Genomic DNA, 18,460 nt, shown 5'->3' on the forward strand with positions numbered 1-18,460 from the left:
AAAGCTGCTTCAAAGAAATGTGTGAATCTTGAGATTATTGGTGTCTGGCAGTCACAGTTGCAATGTGATAAGATGTCTATGAACTCTAAAGGCGAGCCTTTGCTTAGGCTAACCCCCCAAAGGGGCTTCTCAGAACTGAACCTCTTCTCAAGCCCTCTGGGTATGTACAGGGCACATGGGGGTGGGAGGGGGTGGGGTCAACCACGCTGACCTCAGAAGTGTGTCTGGGGGATTTTCATCGGGGAGACTTCCCACATCTGAGAGCTGGAGCTGGTCTGTAGATGCATGGTTGAAACAGTAAGAGGAGGACGCTACTGCTCACCCGGCTCCTCTTTCTTTGGTTTTCCAGAAGCCTTTGGCCGAGATACTCAGAGATAGCAAGGCTCCCTTTCAAAGCACTAACTGCAGGTGGGAAGCACTGGGTCAGGGCAAACTTGATGTGTCTTTATACTGGGTTTATCTCTCTTACGCAAACTTCTTTGCTCAGTTGGAATCATCTTTAGGCACCCTTGTTCCATCTACAGACTCCAGATAGGAGGAAAACTCTGAAAGAAATATACAAGAATCCAGACCTTATTTTTTTTTTCTTGGAAAAAAAAAAACCAAGTTATTAGTGAAGTATGCCATCAATGAGTGACAATCAGACTCACACAGAGAGAGGGAAGGCGTTGCCAAGGATGAGAGAGCGCAGGACAAGAATTGATGAGGGTAGAACGGCAAGATGTTGGTAAGAGGCAGGGCTGGACCAGTGTTAGTATTTATTAGTAGTTTCAGTTTGAGAAAATGCAGAAGTTCTGGAGACAGACTCTGGTGACATTGACACAATAGTGTGAATATACTTAATGCCACTACTCATATTTAGACATGATTAAAATGCTAAATCTGATGCTATTTATATTTTCCCATCATAATTTTAAAAAATCATTGCGAACAGAGCATTGTCTCAATGAGGAGACACTATACTTGTTGACTTTTGCTTCAGGGGCTGAGTTCGTGTGGCTGTATTAAAAAACAACCTGTTTCCTGAAAACGCATAGCTCAGCGCCAGGCCAACAGGCGCCTTTCCTGTGCTTTTGTGCATCCTGAAGCTAAGGCTGTTCCATAGTGTGTCCATCAGGAAGGGAGTGACTCATGGAGCCTTTATGACAGATCTGTGAATCACACACACACACACACACACACACACACACACACACACACACACACACGAGGACATGTGAGTCACCCCTGCCAGCTTGTAAAACAGGCAATGATGTGAAGCCAGAGAGATGTGCCTGGGGGCACACGAAGGGCAGCAGCCTGCTCATGACCAGTGCATTCTCGGACCGCCTCTCCCAGGGCGTTGTAATGAGCTGAGGCTGTGGCTCCAGCCTCTGACCCAGCCCTGGAATGCTCTCTCTCTGGCCTTCTCTAAGGACAGACACCCTTACTGGCAGCTGCACTGGGGAGACAGAAGTAGGGAGTCATATGGTGCCCACTTGACCGGTGTGAGTGATACCTGTTTTGGGGCCTTCTTGGCCTCCTAACATGAGGGGCACTGGATGCAGTCGAGTGAAGATTTCGGTGCTGTCATGGTTTGTTTAACTGCTGTCCCCATTCACAGCAGTCTGCCTTTCAGCCCAGGGGACCACAGTCTTTCCGAGATCCCTCACGCCACCATCTGTTAATGAGGGTTACATGTCTGAAATGACTCTTGGCATCTCCAACGCCGGTGTTGGTCCTCAACTCTGGTTTGTTGTATGACTTCTCCTGGTACATTTATTTCTCTTTACCCCAAACAGAGAAGACAATGGCAGGCCAAAGAAACGACTCCCCTCCTCGGTGAGCCAATGAGAGTATTGGGGTCACTTATACCAGCATGGCTGACTCGGGCAGCTGTGTCACTGGAGAGCCCACCCCAGCATGGGTGACAGCTGCATCGTGGCAATCCCCTGTACAACTTGCAGGTAGCTATACCACTTAAGTGTCTCCTCTCTCCTGACAATTGCATACTACTTATACAAGCCCGGAGGTCTTGGGAGCCTCCCGTCTCTGTCTGTCTATGTGGAATTTTCAATCCAGAGAAAATTGCTATGCAATAGATTATACATCAGTGAGAACTTTTATAAAACACATCTGTCTGAAAAAAAACCTGGGACTAATGATTCCTGGGGATGCTGGTCCAATAACAATCACTGGGGTATCCTGCTTCGTCATATTCTCAGGAGAGATAACAGCCGCATAAGAGGAAAGTGCTCCAACACCACATAAGTTATTTCATTTTGTAACCTACACACCTCTCCAAAACACTTGTGAGATTTACATTAGAAATTTAGTTTATGCCTCGTGGTGATTTTGTAAAGATCCAATGGGATGTCATATACAGCAGCTGATGCTTAGAGAGTGGGTGGTAAAAGCTTGTTTGAGCACCTCTGGGAGTTCTTGGATATAACTCGCAAATAGAAATCTATGGTCTTTATAGGAAGAATGAGCTTGATGTGTGGTTCATTGGTTAGAACCGCTCCTTTGAGGTTTTTTTGTTTGTTTGTTTGTTTTCATTTTTGTTTTTTGAGGGGGGTTTCAAGACAGGGTTTCTCTGTATAGCCTTGGCTGTTCTGGACTCGCTTTTGTAGACCAGGCTGGCCTTGAACTCACAGAGATCCACCTGCCTCTGCCTTCCCCGAGTGCTGGGATTAAAGGTGTACGCCACCACACTTGGCCTTTGAGTTTTCTGGTGTGAAAAAAAATTATGCATGTGATTCCTGAAGTGTTTTCATTAGAAAATATTAAATTAAGTAAAAAAGAGCGAAACTAGAAAGCCTCTCTGACTGCAGGAGTAGTCCGTGAGTGTGAGTGAAGGTGTCTGTCTGTTCATGGCCAAGTTTCAGGAGTTTTCCACGACCCCTGGCAAGCTACTTCACCTCCTGTGCCTTAGTCCCCTCATCTGTAAGTGGGAATAAGGACCATCATAAGGTTGTATTCATATCTCCATCTTTAAAACGGTGTCTGTCACATTCACGTAGGTAAACTGACAGTGACTATTTTGTTTTGTTTTGTTTTCAGGGCTGGGCATCCAACACATGGCATCATGAATAGTGCTCCTCCACTGAGCTACCCTCCCAGCCTTCAGCAATAATTCACAGAAAGATCTGTTTTCTACCAAATTTATGTTTACTATGCATATGTCCAAAATAAAACCTTTGTCTTCGTTTGTGTTGAATGTGGGGCCCGTGTGTCCTGAAGTTAAGAGTGAGAAAGAGGCTGTTTGGAAAATGTGTATACCTTTCACTGCACACACTTCTATGATGGATGGTGGACGCTGGGACCCACGTCTGGAAACTTTCAATTCCTTTCCATGCACCAGTTTCTCTCCCAGGAAGCTAGGTCTCCTTTTATCCTCTAGACAGGAAGTGTTATGTAGAACTGGGTGGGACATGTCTACCTGGTCACAGGTGGGCAGCAGGGGACATCCCAAGACCTAACGTCAGGGCTGAAGAGCTTAAGCTCGAAACCTTGACTCCGACCTCTCTCCTGATTGCTGAGGGAAGGGGGAGTTGGCATCTTGCCTCTAGAAGAATTTTGATTAAGGATAAACATATTCCAAGATGCCACGAAGTTGAAGTCACATGAATGCTAAGTGATTTCTTGGCATGAAAAAAAAATCAATCTCTTTTATGTCAGTCCTAAAAAAAAAAAAAAATAAACACTTTTCCCTTCTTCAATACCAGAAATAGCCAGAGAGTCTTCAGCTATTACAGCAAAAGCTTTTAAAATAATTACTTCTAGAATACGATAATATTAATGATTAGCTTTGTGTGAAAATTGAAGAGATAAGTAGTTAAATACTGGGAATAATAAACCTTGGAAGTGTCATTGTGTAATAAGTTTGCCCTTTAAAAGTATCATTTTTCAATGATTTTTTCCCCACCTCACAGTGAATTGTTCAGGAAAAGTTAAATTCCTCACTAAATAATCCCCTTCCTATGATTAAGGTGACTTCTTGAAATGATGTTAGATTTTCATATTCTACAGTTGGAACCTTTGAAAATAAGATGTTTAGAGTCGCCGCACAGTTGGCTGGTTGTGGAGTACTGTGTGTGCTGGGCACTGCACATGCACAGTCTTATTAATTCTCAAGTAGCCCCGCGGGGATGGTTATGTCACTCTGTTCCGAGATGAGGAAACAGGGGCTCAGTGAGGTTAAGCCGGTCCTGGGAGGATGGCTCAGTTAGTTCCTGCTTCTCAATATGAGCTTAGATCATCAGTACCCATGGAAAATCTGGGTGTTGGGACACATGTCTGAATCCTAGGTCTGGGGAGGTGGAGGTGGGTAGATTCCTGACACTCACTGACCAGCCAGGCTAACCTAATCCTGAGTTCCAGGTTCAGTGAAAGCTCCTGTCTAGTACTGGGTGGTGGTGGTGCACACCTTTAATCCCAGCACTTGGGGGGGGTGGGGGGTGGGGCACAGAGGCAGGCGGATCTCTGTGAGTTTGAGGCCAGCCTGGTCTACAAAGTGAGTCCAGGACAACCAAGGCTACACAGAGAGACCATGTCTTGAAAAACCAAAACCAAACCAAACCAAACCAAACCAAACCAAACCAAATCAAACCCAAACCCAAACCCAAACCAAACCAAACCAAACCAAACCAAACCAAAACACTAACATTGGCCTCCAGCTACCACATGCATATATACACAGGTGTGTACACACACACACACACACACACACACACACACACACACACACACACACCCTTTAAGTTATTGGTCAATAGAATTCAAGACAAAAGTCACAGACCTGAGATGCAAAGTCCATTTGCCTATTGAGGAGCCAGCGTTTCTGGCAAGTTGTTCCCCAGGCCGGAGCAGAGTGTTACAGTGAGACGCATTACTGCAGAGGTCAGGATTTCCCGCTGGTCAAAAAGCCCCAGCATCATCGGAGGCATGAGTAGCTCAAGTGTGAGCACGCGTAAAACAAAGAAGGACGCAAGAGGTGGGAGAATGGACAGCTGAAAAGCCTGACAAAATATAGTTCCAAACAGCCATCTCTCCAGGTCAGCTGCCTTTGCCTGGGCCCAGATTAGCTGGCAGAGGGGTAGGCGGCTGGTGGCTCCCCTGGGCAGACAGACAGAGCTGGCAGCCAGGAGGGCTCTGGAAAGTGAACTCCCAGTCAGTTGGGAATGTGGATTTTATAATTAAATGAAGGATAAAGGAAGCTGCAAGAAAATGCTTCCTGTCTCAGAACTGACCTTCTACCTGAGACCGTCAGCTCCTTGTCACTAAGTAATAACATGAAGCAGCAGAGGCCAGACCTGCGCTTGTCTTTCTATGGACAGTTACTAGGTAACAAGCGTTGCGTTAACTACCTCTCTGTATGCATGCATGTACACACATGTACATACACACAGGAAAGTTAATCTGTTGAGATTCTACCCCTTCAGTCCATACATGCTAAAAGCAAAGTCATTCTCTTGTCATGGCTTACAAAGATCACATCTGGGAGTTTAAACATTGCTCGTGAATACAGTAACAGTTTCTTTCTTTCTTTCTTTCTTTCTTTTTTGTTTGTTTGGGTTTTTTTGTTTTGTTTTGTTTTGTTTTGGGTTTTGGGGGTTTTTTGTTTTTCAAGACAGGGTTTCTCTGTGTAGCCTTGGCTGTCCTGGACTCACTTTGTAGACCAAGCTGGCTTTGAACTCACAGAGATCCGCCCTACCTCTGCCTCCCACGGTGCTGGGATTAAAGGTGTGTGCCACCATGCCTGGCCTACAGTACCAGTTTCTAATAGATAGTCTATATTGAAATTTCTCAACCCTCCCAGTAATCTCGCTCATTGGCTTATTTGCTTGAGACAGGGGCTCTTTCTGTAGCCTCGGCAGCCTTTGAGTTCATGCTCTTCTCGCCTCAGCCTTCTGAGTGCTGAAGTGACAGGGGAGCGCCACCAGCACCACCAGCCTACTGATTTAGAATTAAAAAATAACTTCAGATTCAGATCCCTGCCACATTTCACACACTGTAGTTTTTTCTTAGGCCTGTTCAGCTGGCTATGATTAGGAGGAATCCTTCAGCATTTCCAGCCGCCCATGGATATCTGTGAAGTGTTCAAGTAAAAGATACTTCAATTTGAACTCAATTGATGATTTTATAACAATACCCAGTTAAGAGATTCAAATACCCTGCTGGGACTCTTAAAACATACGTATTAACTATACTTATATGCAAATATACATATAATAGTCTATTTTAAGTAGTATAAGAGCCTTAGAATTACATGATTAGAGCCAGGCGTGGTGGTGCATACCTTTGATCCTAGCACTCAGGAGGCAGAGGCAGGCGGATCTCTGTGAGTTCAGAGCCAGCCTGGTCTACACATATACAGTGTGAATTCCAGGCCAGCCAGAATTACACATGGAGATCCTGTCTTGAAAATAACAACAACAAACAAGCAAAGTGCAGAATTAGAAAAAAAAATTTTTTAATTGAAAAGTTTTTATTTTGTATGTATGGGTGCTTGCCTGCATGTAAGCCTTCATACCATTCAGATGCTGAGTAGCTGTGGAGACCACAAGAGGGCATGGGACCCCAGAACTGGAGTTACCACGCGTGTGCGGGAAACCAACCTGGGTCTTCTCAAAGAGCACCCAGCACTCTTAAGCACGGAGCCACCTCTCCAGGCCCTAAATGGTTTTTTGTTTGGTTGGTTTTGTTTTTGTCTTTTTTTGCTGGAGGACACTAAGGGTAGGGGTTTTGTCCTGAAAAAACTTTTTTTTTTTAAAGCAAAAATGCCATTCTGTCTGTCTCCACTTTAACAAAGGAGTGGCACCGTGAAAGGCACCTTGTCCCCCGTGGCTCTGCGAGGACAAACTCCTAGGCTTCAGTGTGTGGGCCGACATGTCCATCTCCCCGAGATTTCTCTGTAAGAAGCCTCCCTGAGCTCGCATAAGACTTGGCCTTATAGTGATTAACACCAACCAAGGTCCGTATCCAGGGAGCTGCTGCCGCTGGCCACCTAATCAAATGTTTCCTTTATTGGGTTGATTGGGGAAAATTGGTGGTTGATGAACTCCGGGAAGCTTTTAACAAGTTCCAATTTTGTAATTTGAGGCTGAACTTGGGAAGGAAGCCTTCTGCTAAAGATGAAGGTTAAGACACTCTCCTACTTAGAGCCTGGTATTAAAAAATTGCATACAATATACAATCTGTCATTTGAGGATGGTTAATCCATTCTCAATGATGTCCAAGTGTCACTACTATTTAATTGCAAAGTCCCTATTAACCATCACTCATTCTTTCTCCCCTCAGTGCTTATTATTCACAAACTTGCTTTCTGTCTCTACAGATCCACCCGTTTAGACATTTTATGAAATAGCCCAACATATGCCCTTTTGTGGCTTCTTTTACTTAACGTGATCTTTTATAAAATATATTTATTATTGTGTACATGGTGTGTGTGTGTGTGTTTGTGTATGGTGTCTGTGTATGTGTGTGCATATATGTGTGTATGTATGTGTTTGTGTGTCTGTGTGTGTCTGTGTCTGTAGTGTGTATGGTGTCTGTGTATGTATGTGTGTATGTATGTGTTTGTGTGTCTGTGTGTGTCTGTGTCTGTAGTGTGCATGGTGTGTGTATGTATGTAGGTGTGGGTGTGTGTATGTATATGTGAGTGTGTGTATGGTGTGTGTATATGTATGTTTGTCTGTGTAAGGTGTGGGTATGGTATATGTGTGTATGGTGGTGAGTGTGTGTGCGTGTGTGTGCTTGTGTGTATGTGTGTGCACATGCACATAGAGGTCAGAGATCAGCTCTGTGAAGTCTGTTCTCTCCTTCTACCTTTATACAAATTCTGGGGGTTGAAATGAGGTTGTCTGCCTTATGCCTCAGGTTTGCCTACTGAGGCATCTCGCCTGTCCTAGCACAATCCTTCTGAAATTCATCTGTGACATTGCCTGGATTGAGCTTTACTATACTTTATGGTAAGATAATAGTCAATCTATGAGTAATTGCAATAAAAATCCACATACCCTTGGATGGCTCATTTTCAAAATGAGCTGCAAACCTTGGATGAAGGGAGCCTCCTGCATGGAATTTTTAAAAACTACAGCAATCAAACTACATCAGCAGGTTTTTTCCACCTACAGTTTAGCATGCTAAACAAATTGTTACATCAGGCCTCCGACAATAGTATTTTGAAAGCTAAAAGACAGAGTGACTTCTTGACCAGATAATGGAGTCTCTAAGGTTTGTGACAACAGTGATCTGTCTTCTTATGTCCTCTTACACAGCCCCTCCTGAGTGATAAATCCTAGAGCTCTAAGCCAGTCTCAAGAGAGAGGGATAGTGCAGCCACACCCACAGGGCAGCTAAGGATGGGGCAACCAGACTCCACCACCCCAGAGAGCCACTTTCCTGGACTTCTGATGTGCTTACTGCCTGCAAACCCCCAGGACATTTCTTCTCTTTGAACAAATACTTTCAGGATTGCTGTTATCAATACTGCCCTGCCTGCTGCTTGCTTCAGCCTGATTCTGTGTGTGTGTGTGTGTGTGTGTGTGTGTGTGTGTGTGTGTGTGTGTGTGTGTATAATCACCCAGACAGGGATTAGCAAGAAACTATTTAAGAATTCATTTGATGGTTAATGATGGAAAATCCCAGGATTTAAAAGGAGGGGTGTTAGGGAGGTGGGGGCTGGGGACCTGACTGATCCCTCTTCACCTCTGTAATTAAGGTCTTGAGCCATCCTGCGAGCCAGAGAGAAACAGAAGCCTAAATGCAGGAAAGTAATGTCATATTGCCGATCTCTTGGTGCCACCGGGCATTGTTTGAGCAAAGAAATTTGATGACGAATAGTCAATTTCCCTTTCCCCCTCCCAAGCCTGTCTCAGGCTTTTCCAAGCTCTGCACTTTGCAGACCTAGACAAGAAAGGCTGCTGCCAGCCAGAGGGAGCTGAGCTGAGTTCAGGCACCAGGATGCCACAGATGAGGAGTGGGGCTCCCAGGTTGTTCTCCACAGCTGCCATTGTGTAAATCCAGATGGCCAAGGGGTACCTTCCCGACCAAGTTCTCTCATCCATCTCTTCATTTATTCCCTCTCTCTCTCTCTCTCTCTCTCTCTCTCTTTCTGTTTTTCTTCTGACCCCTCTCAAAAGCCTGGCAGTTGTCTCTCCCTGGCCAAGGCATTGGTCAGTGTGGGTTGTGCTTTTGGCATGGCCCCAGGCTGCCTCTACCAAGCACCTTCCTAAGGCTCCTGCCAAGGCCATCCAGTGCAGGAAGAGGGCAGCATCTTGCTTGGAAGGATCTGGCACAGCATAACAATCAACACTTTTTTTTTGAGACCCACTTGAGGATGCCGGGTGTGGTGGGGAGGGATTAAGTGTTGGGCCTATCCCAGGGGATATTAGTCACCCAAATTATGTCTCAGAATGTTAAAAAAAATATTAGACAAGTTCATACACTGGGAATAGCTGTCAGACTGGCCACTCCTTGTTCAAATTTGAGGTTTGGGATTCTGATTCTGTTTTCTTCCCTTAAAGGAAAAAAGCCTTCAAGACATATGCTGGGAACTTTTGGAAATGCAATTTCCTTAATGATGAGGCATGGTGTATATGTATATATATCATGATTTTGTATGACAATTTTAAAAAACTAATAAAAATTAAAATTGACTTTAAAAAGAAAACAGAGACTAGAGAGTACAATAAAAGGTAGGTTTGATTAAAGAGATGTGAGCCAATCCTCCCTCATATTATCTCTGCACCGATGGAGACCATGCATAGGTGAACTGCTGCGTGGGCCCCTTTATGTCAGGACAGACTGTGACAAAGTGCAGGGAAAAAAGAAGAGGAAGAAGAAGGAGAAGAATTAGGAGATCAAAGGAGTCCAGGGGCTTCAGTTGAAACTCCAGTTTTTGAAAAGTTGTATCTGTTGATGGAGCAAGTCATTAGAGACCAGTGTGTGAGTCAGAGGCACCCAAGGGCCCAAAGGCTGGGGTTGACAGGGTGCTCACCAAATTCTAGAAGTCAAGAAAGGATCTCTCAAATGCTCAAGAAGCAGAAATGGGGTCCCTGAAGTTTGCTGGCTGACCAGACTAGCTGACTCCCAACAGTGACAGATGTGTCTGGGAGAAGGAAAAAAAAAAAGGCAGAAAGTGATTGAGGAAGACACTGCCATGACCTCTGACCTCTAGCCTATGCCCAAGCACATCCTCTCCCTCTCTCTCTTTCTCTGTCTCTCTTATACCATACACACATATGCACAATTGCCCAAAAAGCAAATTTTAATGTACCTACCAACAACACATACATAGAAAATGCTAAGCACTTCAAAATGTATGTTAGTGCAGGAGACTAGATAACTTGTTTTCCAGAGAGCAGAAGAGTCTTTTGCAGCCCCTCTCCTCCGTGTGTGTGTGTGTGTGTGTGTGTGTGTGTGTGTGTGTGTGTGTGTTTGCGCACGCGCGCGCTCCCTCCCGTACATGCTTCCCAGTGCTCTGAGACTGGCTGCTGCTTCCGCCCTAATGGTCAGATCCCCACAGAGCAGGCCTGAGAAACAACGCTGGAGGCAAGCCCGATGGTGGGAACCTGTCCTGTGGTCACGGTTAGCCCTAGGTCCTCTCTCAGGTCAGGCTGACCCTGTGGGTCTGTCCAGCCAAAGGTCACACTTGTACCTCCAAGTAGAGCTGTAGCCTCTCCCACTGGGTGACTGTGAGTTCAGTTGTTCTTTGGTGGTTGGATCTGGCTGTTTTAATGCCATTCCCACACCCATCCAGCCTTCTGATTCTCAGTGTTTTGTTGTTTTAAAGAAAACTCATGGATCTACATAAAAATAAGTTGAGATGCAGAATTCTAGAAATGACAGAAAAACAATCAAAGGAACCGATTAAGAAGAGCTGTGCCCCATAGACGCATTCAAGCCCCAGGGGTGAGTCCGTACCTACGCGGTGGGTGACTGCTTTGCTGTCGCAAAAAACCTGAGGAGGCCCTCCCTTCACCTCGGAGCCAGGCACTGCCAGTCCTTTCACTTTCAGTCAAGCACCCTGCTGTGGGCTTCCCTTTCTTCTGGGCTTAGGCCTGCCCCGCCCCCACCCCCAAAGCCTTCTGAGGTCTTTGTATCGGTCGAGAAAGGAGGAGCTTAAATTAGATTGTGTGGGAGGTCAGCGAAGAAGAGAGGGGAGCCCCAGTGGACAGAGCTTTCCTAAGTGACTTTGCGGGTTCTTCCTAAACCCCCTGCACCAACAGGCCCCCGTCTACATTTCTCTGCTGTGACAGTACAGTTAGCCGGCACAATAGAATCCTAGCAAGATCCAACTACGGGCGGGGGACATAGCTCAGTGGTAAAGGGCTCGCCTAGCCTGTGGGAGGGTCTGGCCATTGTTCTTGGTGGAGAAGAAGAGTGACACCACAGGTTTGCTCCCAGGGCTTCCCCTCCCCCACCAGCTCAACCTAACATTCCCTTGGGAACAGACCATCTCCAGCATGGATCAGAAGATTCTAAACTTACAGACAGATGCCTGGATGTCCGTTCTCTCGGTGCGGGCTATATTGCTGTAGGGGAGGACATTATCAGTCAACACACGCTGCCAGGGTACCTGCAGGCGCGGAGGGAGGTTGGGGCAGACACACTAATGAGCCAGTGTCTTGCTTTTACAGGGTTGTCACCCAGAGCACTTGTCTCCAAACTTCTACTCCAAACGTACGTTCATATAGGAGCCAAAGTGACTTGCCCTACCCATTTTTATGTATCGATAAATTATATTACGTATTGCCATGGTATACATACAAATCAAATGATTTGTGTATATTATCAAACAAACCCGTGAGATTAAAACGATGTGTTTGCTTGTTTTTGTTTTTGAGACAGGGTTTCCCCGGGTAGCCTTGGCTGTCCTGGAACTCACGCTGTAGACCAGGCTGGCCTTGAACTCACAGATAGCCACCTTCAGAGTGATGGGATTAAAGGCGTGTGCCACCACCATCCGGCTCAGATGAGTTTTTTTTTTTTTATTGAGAATTATGCAAACCACCTGTCACCACCTCATAGATCAGCTCACTGCGGTGGCTCCTGAGAGTCACCAATACTGTCTTTTCTAAGAAATGGTTCTACACAGTTGGTTGCATGGATTCCCTGTGGAATGACGTCATGAGCCAGAGCATTGACCAGCAGAGTTCTAGGTGTGAGGCCTGGCTGCAAAAGGCACAGGGAAGGGCTGGTTTCTGGCTTTTTCAGCTTCTACCGGGAGGAAGCAAGTACTTCTAAGGTGTGCGACTTCCGGAGTGTAGAAATAACTGTAGGATAAAAGGGCAAAGAAAAAACACCCTGACCTTGACTTGACCCGTAAGTCCCAAGCTCCAGACCAGGTCCAAGAAACAGAATCCCAGGGATCAACCAGAAGATCCACCAATCCCTGACAGGAAGACCCACCAATCCCTGACAGGAAGACCCACCAATCCCTGACAGGAAGACCCACCAATCCCTGACAGGAAGACCCACCAATCCCTTACAGGAAGGCCCACCAATCCCTGACAGGAAGACCCACCAATCCCTGATCAGGAAGACCCACTAATCCCTCCCTGAACAGGAAGACCCACCAATTGCTGAGCTTTTCCAAGAATTGAAACCCTGGAAATCTCTACCCTGAACGCTCTTTCTTCCTCCCCGCCCCGCCCCCCCCAACCCCTAACAAGTCGTATATAAACCTACTTTCTGCTCAGTTCCTTCCTGCTTCTCACTTGAGCAGAGGCAGCCACCCTCTTGGGCCTTTCCCTCCCAATAAATCTCTTGTGTGAGGTTTGTTGTGCAGTGCGACTCTGTGGTATTCCTTGGCTCCCAATGGCCGGGGAAACCTTCCTGTGCCTCAGCGAGAGTGGAGCCGAGCCGTAACTCATCTGTAGGGGAAGCCTTTCGCTTCGGAGCTGCAACCTGGCAGTAACGTCAGGGGTTTGGATGCAACTGCGCTCACCGCATCAGATGCTCTGCTGTGGCCAACTGTTAGGGAGAAGCAGGCTTAACGATTGGCAAAAGTGAATGAAAACACCAACAATAAAACAGAACAAAACCCAAAACAACCCATGGCCAAACTCTAAAGCTGATGACAAAACTGGTGCGCTCCTTCCCTGCGTCCTTCCCCCACCCCCCAATAAGAACAAACTGGTTGAAGAGAGCTGGCCAGTGAGTTCGAATGCACGCGCAAACAAGGCTGCACAGGCGTCCCTTGTAGGCTGTGCAGCGCCCATCTCCAGCTTCTCTCCAACTTAGCCAGCATCTTTTTTGTTGTTGCAAAAAATCAAAAGCTCGAAAGATGTGAAAGATTTTGTTTGTCCGTGCGATGGTGGGTCAAGGCCTGAAGGGACCAGGGACAGAAATTAGATAAAGGTCAGAGAAGACACTTTTATTTTATTTATTTATTTATTTATTTATTTATTTATTTATTTATTTATTTTTAAGTAACTCCTAATGATATCATGATTTGTTTTGGTTTGTGTAGTTGTTGACTCAGGAAGCTGGTCGACCTGGCAAAGCTTATTGGTATCAACAGAAATCAATTGCTGTTTTAGTTCAAGTAATAAATAATGCACTTCTAAACACAGATTGTAATATATTTTAAAAATAGCTGCGGAATTGAAGGTCAAAATGAACGTAGGGTGAGGTGATCTCTGAAGCTCTGTGGTTTCCATTCAGTCCGAGGTTAGGGCGCAAATAGGATTTTTACTCACTTGTATTCTAAAAAATAAAATGATCCAGCATTTTAAAAATTAAAACCTGATGAATTCTTTGATATTACTTAAATAATCTATGCTCCTTTAAGAAAACAAATCTTAATTATATTATTTTACTTTATTTATTTATTTATTTTTGGCTTTTCAAGGCAGGATTTCTCAGTGTAGCTCTGGCTGTCTTGGAACTCTGTAGACCAGGGTGGCCTTGAACTAAGAGTTCCCACCTGCCTCTGCCTCCCAATTGCTGGGACCAAAGGCATGAGCTACCATGCCAGGCAGACCATAAATCCCTGCTTATTGCATGAGTTAAAAACACTGTGAGCCAGTTAAATGCGAAGACCTTCAGAGCCCTGCACATGCAGACAGCGCTGTGGCTGATCTTCGCCCATTAGGTGATAACAAGATCTCTCTGAGGTGTTTTGTTTGAGAGTTTCTCTTCTAAAACCAACTGGGAGTTCACAGTTCCCTTGACTCTGTCTCTGTCTCTCCCCTTTTAGGCCCAGTCTTTTCACAACAGAGTGAGGGTGCGGTTTTAAGGAGATTGGAAGACTCTTGTCTTTAAGGCCCAGCTTTCTCCCTATAAAAGATGGTGAGTGGAGACAGTAAGCTCAGGCCGATGGTGGGTGGTAATGTTCGCTGTGATGGACAGGCTCAAGGATGGCAGTGGACGTGGCCTGTTTGTATGTAGTCCCCTGAAGTACTGGATTTAGTAATAGCCAAAAGGAATTTTGCATCAGTACGCAATCAGCTAGAATTTATTTATTATAGTGGTGTGAATAAAAATGTAAAAATGCCCCCACCCTTTAGGCTTATATATTTGAATGCTTAGTGATCAGGGAGTGGCATTACTTAAGGATTACTAGGTGTGGCCTTGTAGGAGGAAGTGTGTCATTGGCTTTGAGGATTCACCAAACCAGGCCCAGTGCCTCTCTCTCTTCCTGCTGCCTGTGGATCAGGATATAGCGTGCACACACACACACACACACACACACACACACACACACACACACCAGCTGCCATGCTCCCCACCATGGTGATGATGACGGACTAAACCTATAGTGGGAAGCTTTGGCGTCTTTTAAAAGCTCAGTTATGCTCTGTAAACGTGTTTTTGTTTTGATCCCGGGTGTGGGATATGGGGCTGATTCAGATTGTCTACAGCAGCAAACTATTTGCCTCGTGCAGGCTCTGAGAGGAGGGGTGATCTATGCCAGCTGCAGAGAGTTTAGTTCTGGGAATTCTGAAAGGGAATAAATGCCAGAGCCTGGAGAGAGAGAGGGCGGGGTGGGGGTGGGGTGGGGGTGGAGGTGGGGATGGGGTGGGGGTGGAGGTGGGGGCTCAAAGGAAGAAGGTAGCTGCTGCTCCTGGTGGCTGTTAGTGCAGTCTGATGAGAAGTTGGAGATGTCCTGAAACGAAGATTGGATTTGTCCCAAGGATCACAACAACCCTGATTGTTGTCTAAAGAGACATACATTGCCTTTTCCTCCTCTAACCTTGCTAAGGACTCCAATAGTACGCCGATATAAACCTCTGAAACTATAAGCAAGCCTCAATTAAATGCTTTCTTTTATAAGAGTTGCTGTGGTCATGGTGTCTCTTCACAGCAATAGAGCAGTGACTAGGACGTTTATTTATTCACTGGGGCCAGAGATGTAGGGGGGGGGAGATGTATGTGTGAGGGGTGATCATAGGAAATCTCATGGGAGTTGGTTTGCTCCTTCCTTCCACCATGTGGGTCCCTGGGATTGAACTCAGATCACGAAGTTTGGTGGCAGGTGCCGAGCCATCTCCCTGGCCCCGGACAGCTAGCTTTTTATGGCTGCAGTGTACGGGCTTGGGTGGAAGTGAGAACGGCCACAGCACCAGTTGCCTTCTAGGTCCCCAGAACCCTCTGCTTTTGTGGCCTGCCTCCAAAGCAAAACAAACCCTGCCAGGACCAACACTTTGCCTTCTTCCCAGGAGTCCTTTGGTATTCCCGCTTTTCAATGACACATTCCCCTCATTAGTTCTTAATGACCCAAGAGAACATGCTGATACTGAGTTTCTCCCTAGGTAGAAGCAGACATTGGGGGGTTGGGGGGGGGAGAGAACTTCAAAATACTTAGCTCAAATAACATCCAGTGGCAAAGACCTTTTGGACAGGCAGAGTGGTGGGGCATTCCTTTGGATGGAAGACTGATGTTAAGTCTCAGTATTCCGAGGGTGAAAATGGAATACCGTTTTGAAGGGTTAACAGGAAGGTGCTGGCAGACGGCAAGATTTTTTTTTCCCCCTAGAAGTTACTGTGAGACTTAAGGGTTGAAAGTGATGACTCGGCTTCCAATCCTAGCTTCGCACTTTACTAGCAGCCGGGACAGAGGAACCCAGGGCTTCTCAGAGAGTGACTCTGTGCCCTTTGTGGCGTCATCCTTTGAACACTGTCAGTGAGGCCATGACACTATTAATCCTGAAAGCTCAATTCTGGGAAGCCTTCTTAACTTCCTGAGCTCAGTTTTCCTCCTCTGTGAAACGGTCATTCTACATGGAACTACATAAAGGAACATGCACTACACAGTTTATCAACTCCAACGCACGCAGACTTCCTCCCTATATGCTAAAGGGCTTTCTGAAACTGGGGTGGCATCCTGGGGTATGCCTAGGTCTTATAGGATCCGAACTTTGTATTATCTTATAAAAGAAAAGTAGAAATGGTATGTATACAGTACTGATGTATGAAATTCTGCCACAACCACTAAAAAGAAAATATAAGCTATGGATTCTAAATTAGGCAACAACGTACTTGCTTAGATGAAGAATCAGAACAAAATTCCCATTTTTAAAAGGGGCACAGAAATCACAAACAATGTAAAATACTTTCCCAAATACCTCATAATATTTTTAAAAATTAACTGTGTGACCTCCCTTCTTTAAAAAAAAAATATCCTGTACTGCTTTGCTTTGGTCAAAGCAGTCTCTGTAGCTATGCATTTATTGTGTTATTTTTCTATCAAGAGAGTAGTTAGACCACCCAGCTATCTCTATGGTTAATGGAAAGTTCTTTCTCCTGTTGATAATTTACAGAAGTTGTTTTCCAACTTTATAATTTATTTATGTCAATGTCATAGAAATTGGTAGGATGGCTGCTAAATTGGGAGAAATCTTTTTTTAACATAATATTTGTGTTGATTATTGTGAATTTCACATCATGTACCCCAATAATGTTCACTTCCCAGTCCTCCCAGATCCACCTCCTGACACATGCACACACACCCTGTGACCTTCCAGAAGGAAGAGGAGGAGGAGGAGGAAGAGGAAGAGGAGGAGGAAGAAGCACAAACAACACAAGTCTAATTTGTGGTGGCCACATGCTCACTGGAGCATGGTCAAGTTCCCAGTGGCCAGCCCCTTAAAGAAAATTGAATCCTTCTCTACCCCTAACCCCAGCCAGAAGCCATTAATTGTGAAGAGCTACACATCAGCATTCTTATAAAAACTTTAAAGAGTTCTCTCTGATACCTTCCTGTCTAGGCTGATACATTTTGGGGGGTAGGGGTGGGGTTGGGAGCTGCCACAGAACCCTATCTATGTTCCTTTTTCTCAGCCGTGAGTCTGGCATCATAGATTTCTTGTTTTTTGCAGTCAATGGGAGCATAGATCATAGACTTGTTTAGAGAAATCTTTATGAAGTTTCTTCTGTGAGGTTTGGAGGGTTTTCCCATAGACTGGCTTCTGACTTAGACATCGTGCCCTTTCTCCTACCCACGTCATATTCTTCCTATGAGCTTGATTGGCACATCAAGCTTATATTGGATACAACCTCCAGCCCGACAGCAGAGGGCCTGGCTGCAGGGGCAGTAAGTAGTGTGTGGAGGGTAGAAAAGCGAGAAGCCGTTTCTATGCCAGAATAAGCAGAAGTGGCTTCAGAGTGCAGACAAGACTTGTGATCACGTGAACGTACCCCCAAGATGGACTAAATGTGTCCCCAGCCAACTTCCTCTTAATAGGATGCCCAGTTTTGGCCATGGTCTCTCCAGTGCCATTGAACAAGCGGAAGTATACCAGAGGGGAAGTCAGAGTGGAAAGAAGCAGTGGGTCCCGTAGATAGAAACTAAAATGTCCTCTGCAAATTTCACAAAAAGATAGTCATGTGACTACACGGGAGGGGCTGCTCCTGCCACCCTGAAAGGGCCATGCAAGCAAGAGTCGTTGAGCTTTAAGCTCTCTCAGCTTCACGAGACAATGCGCTGTGGTGGGCACTTTCTATTCATGGTAATGTGCTTGTTTTATGACAAATACAATAGTGTACAGGTTTACAACCAATGGCAACTTAGAGTTGACAGAAGTCCTGGCAGGCATTGTACATAATGCCAGAGCCTTAGCAATTGTTCCTTCATCCACGAGTAAAAACTTACAGCCTGGAGCTCCTTCAGTGGCAGGGGACTGTGCCCTTCAAGCCCTGTTATTGACAAATCAGCTCTTCATAAATTGATATGACATTAGCCTCTAAAATTCTTACATGGCTGTTTTTTTTTTTTATTCATAGCTCTTGATTCAAGGTCAATAGAAAGTGATAAGTGGTAACCAGTGGATGTCCAGGGACAGAAGATGAGTCATTGCTTGGTCAGTGGTCGATGATAATGTGCTTGCTTCCAGCTAGTCACAAACAAGGCATGCCAAGAGGCAGGAAAGAACAAAAGCAAAGGGAACACCACCGCAGAATGAGCGACACTGCGTGGAAGATGCTTGAGTTCTGTTCTACAACAAACTCACTGCTGCCCATCGGCTCCCAG

General features: G+C 45.6%; 2 long non-coding RNA genes across 2 annotated transcripts in view; both read right to left on the reverse strand.

Moving 5' to 3' along the window:
* Positions 1-5,063, reverse strand: part of LOC311607598 — a 32,247-nt gene extending 27,184 nt beyond the window's left edge. Inside the window, exon 1 of the long non-coding RNA XR_014782649.1 lies at positions 4,781-5,063. This is a non-coding gene — a long non-coding RNA (uncharacterized lncRNA). The remainder of the gene's footprint in view (positions 1-4,780) is intronic.
* Positions 1-18,460, reverse strand: part of LOC311607601 — a 311,851-nt gene that overhangs the window by 233,875 nt on the left and 59,516 nt on the right. The gene's annotated exons all lie outside the window — the stretch shown is intronic.

This window comes from Acomys minous (assembly GCF_964271855.1).
Source record: "Acomys minous genome assembly, chromosome: 10".
NCBI classification, from domain to species: domain Eukaryota; kingdom Metazoa; phylum Chordata; class Mammalia; order Rodentia; family Muridae; genus Acomys; species Acomys minous.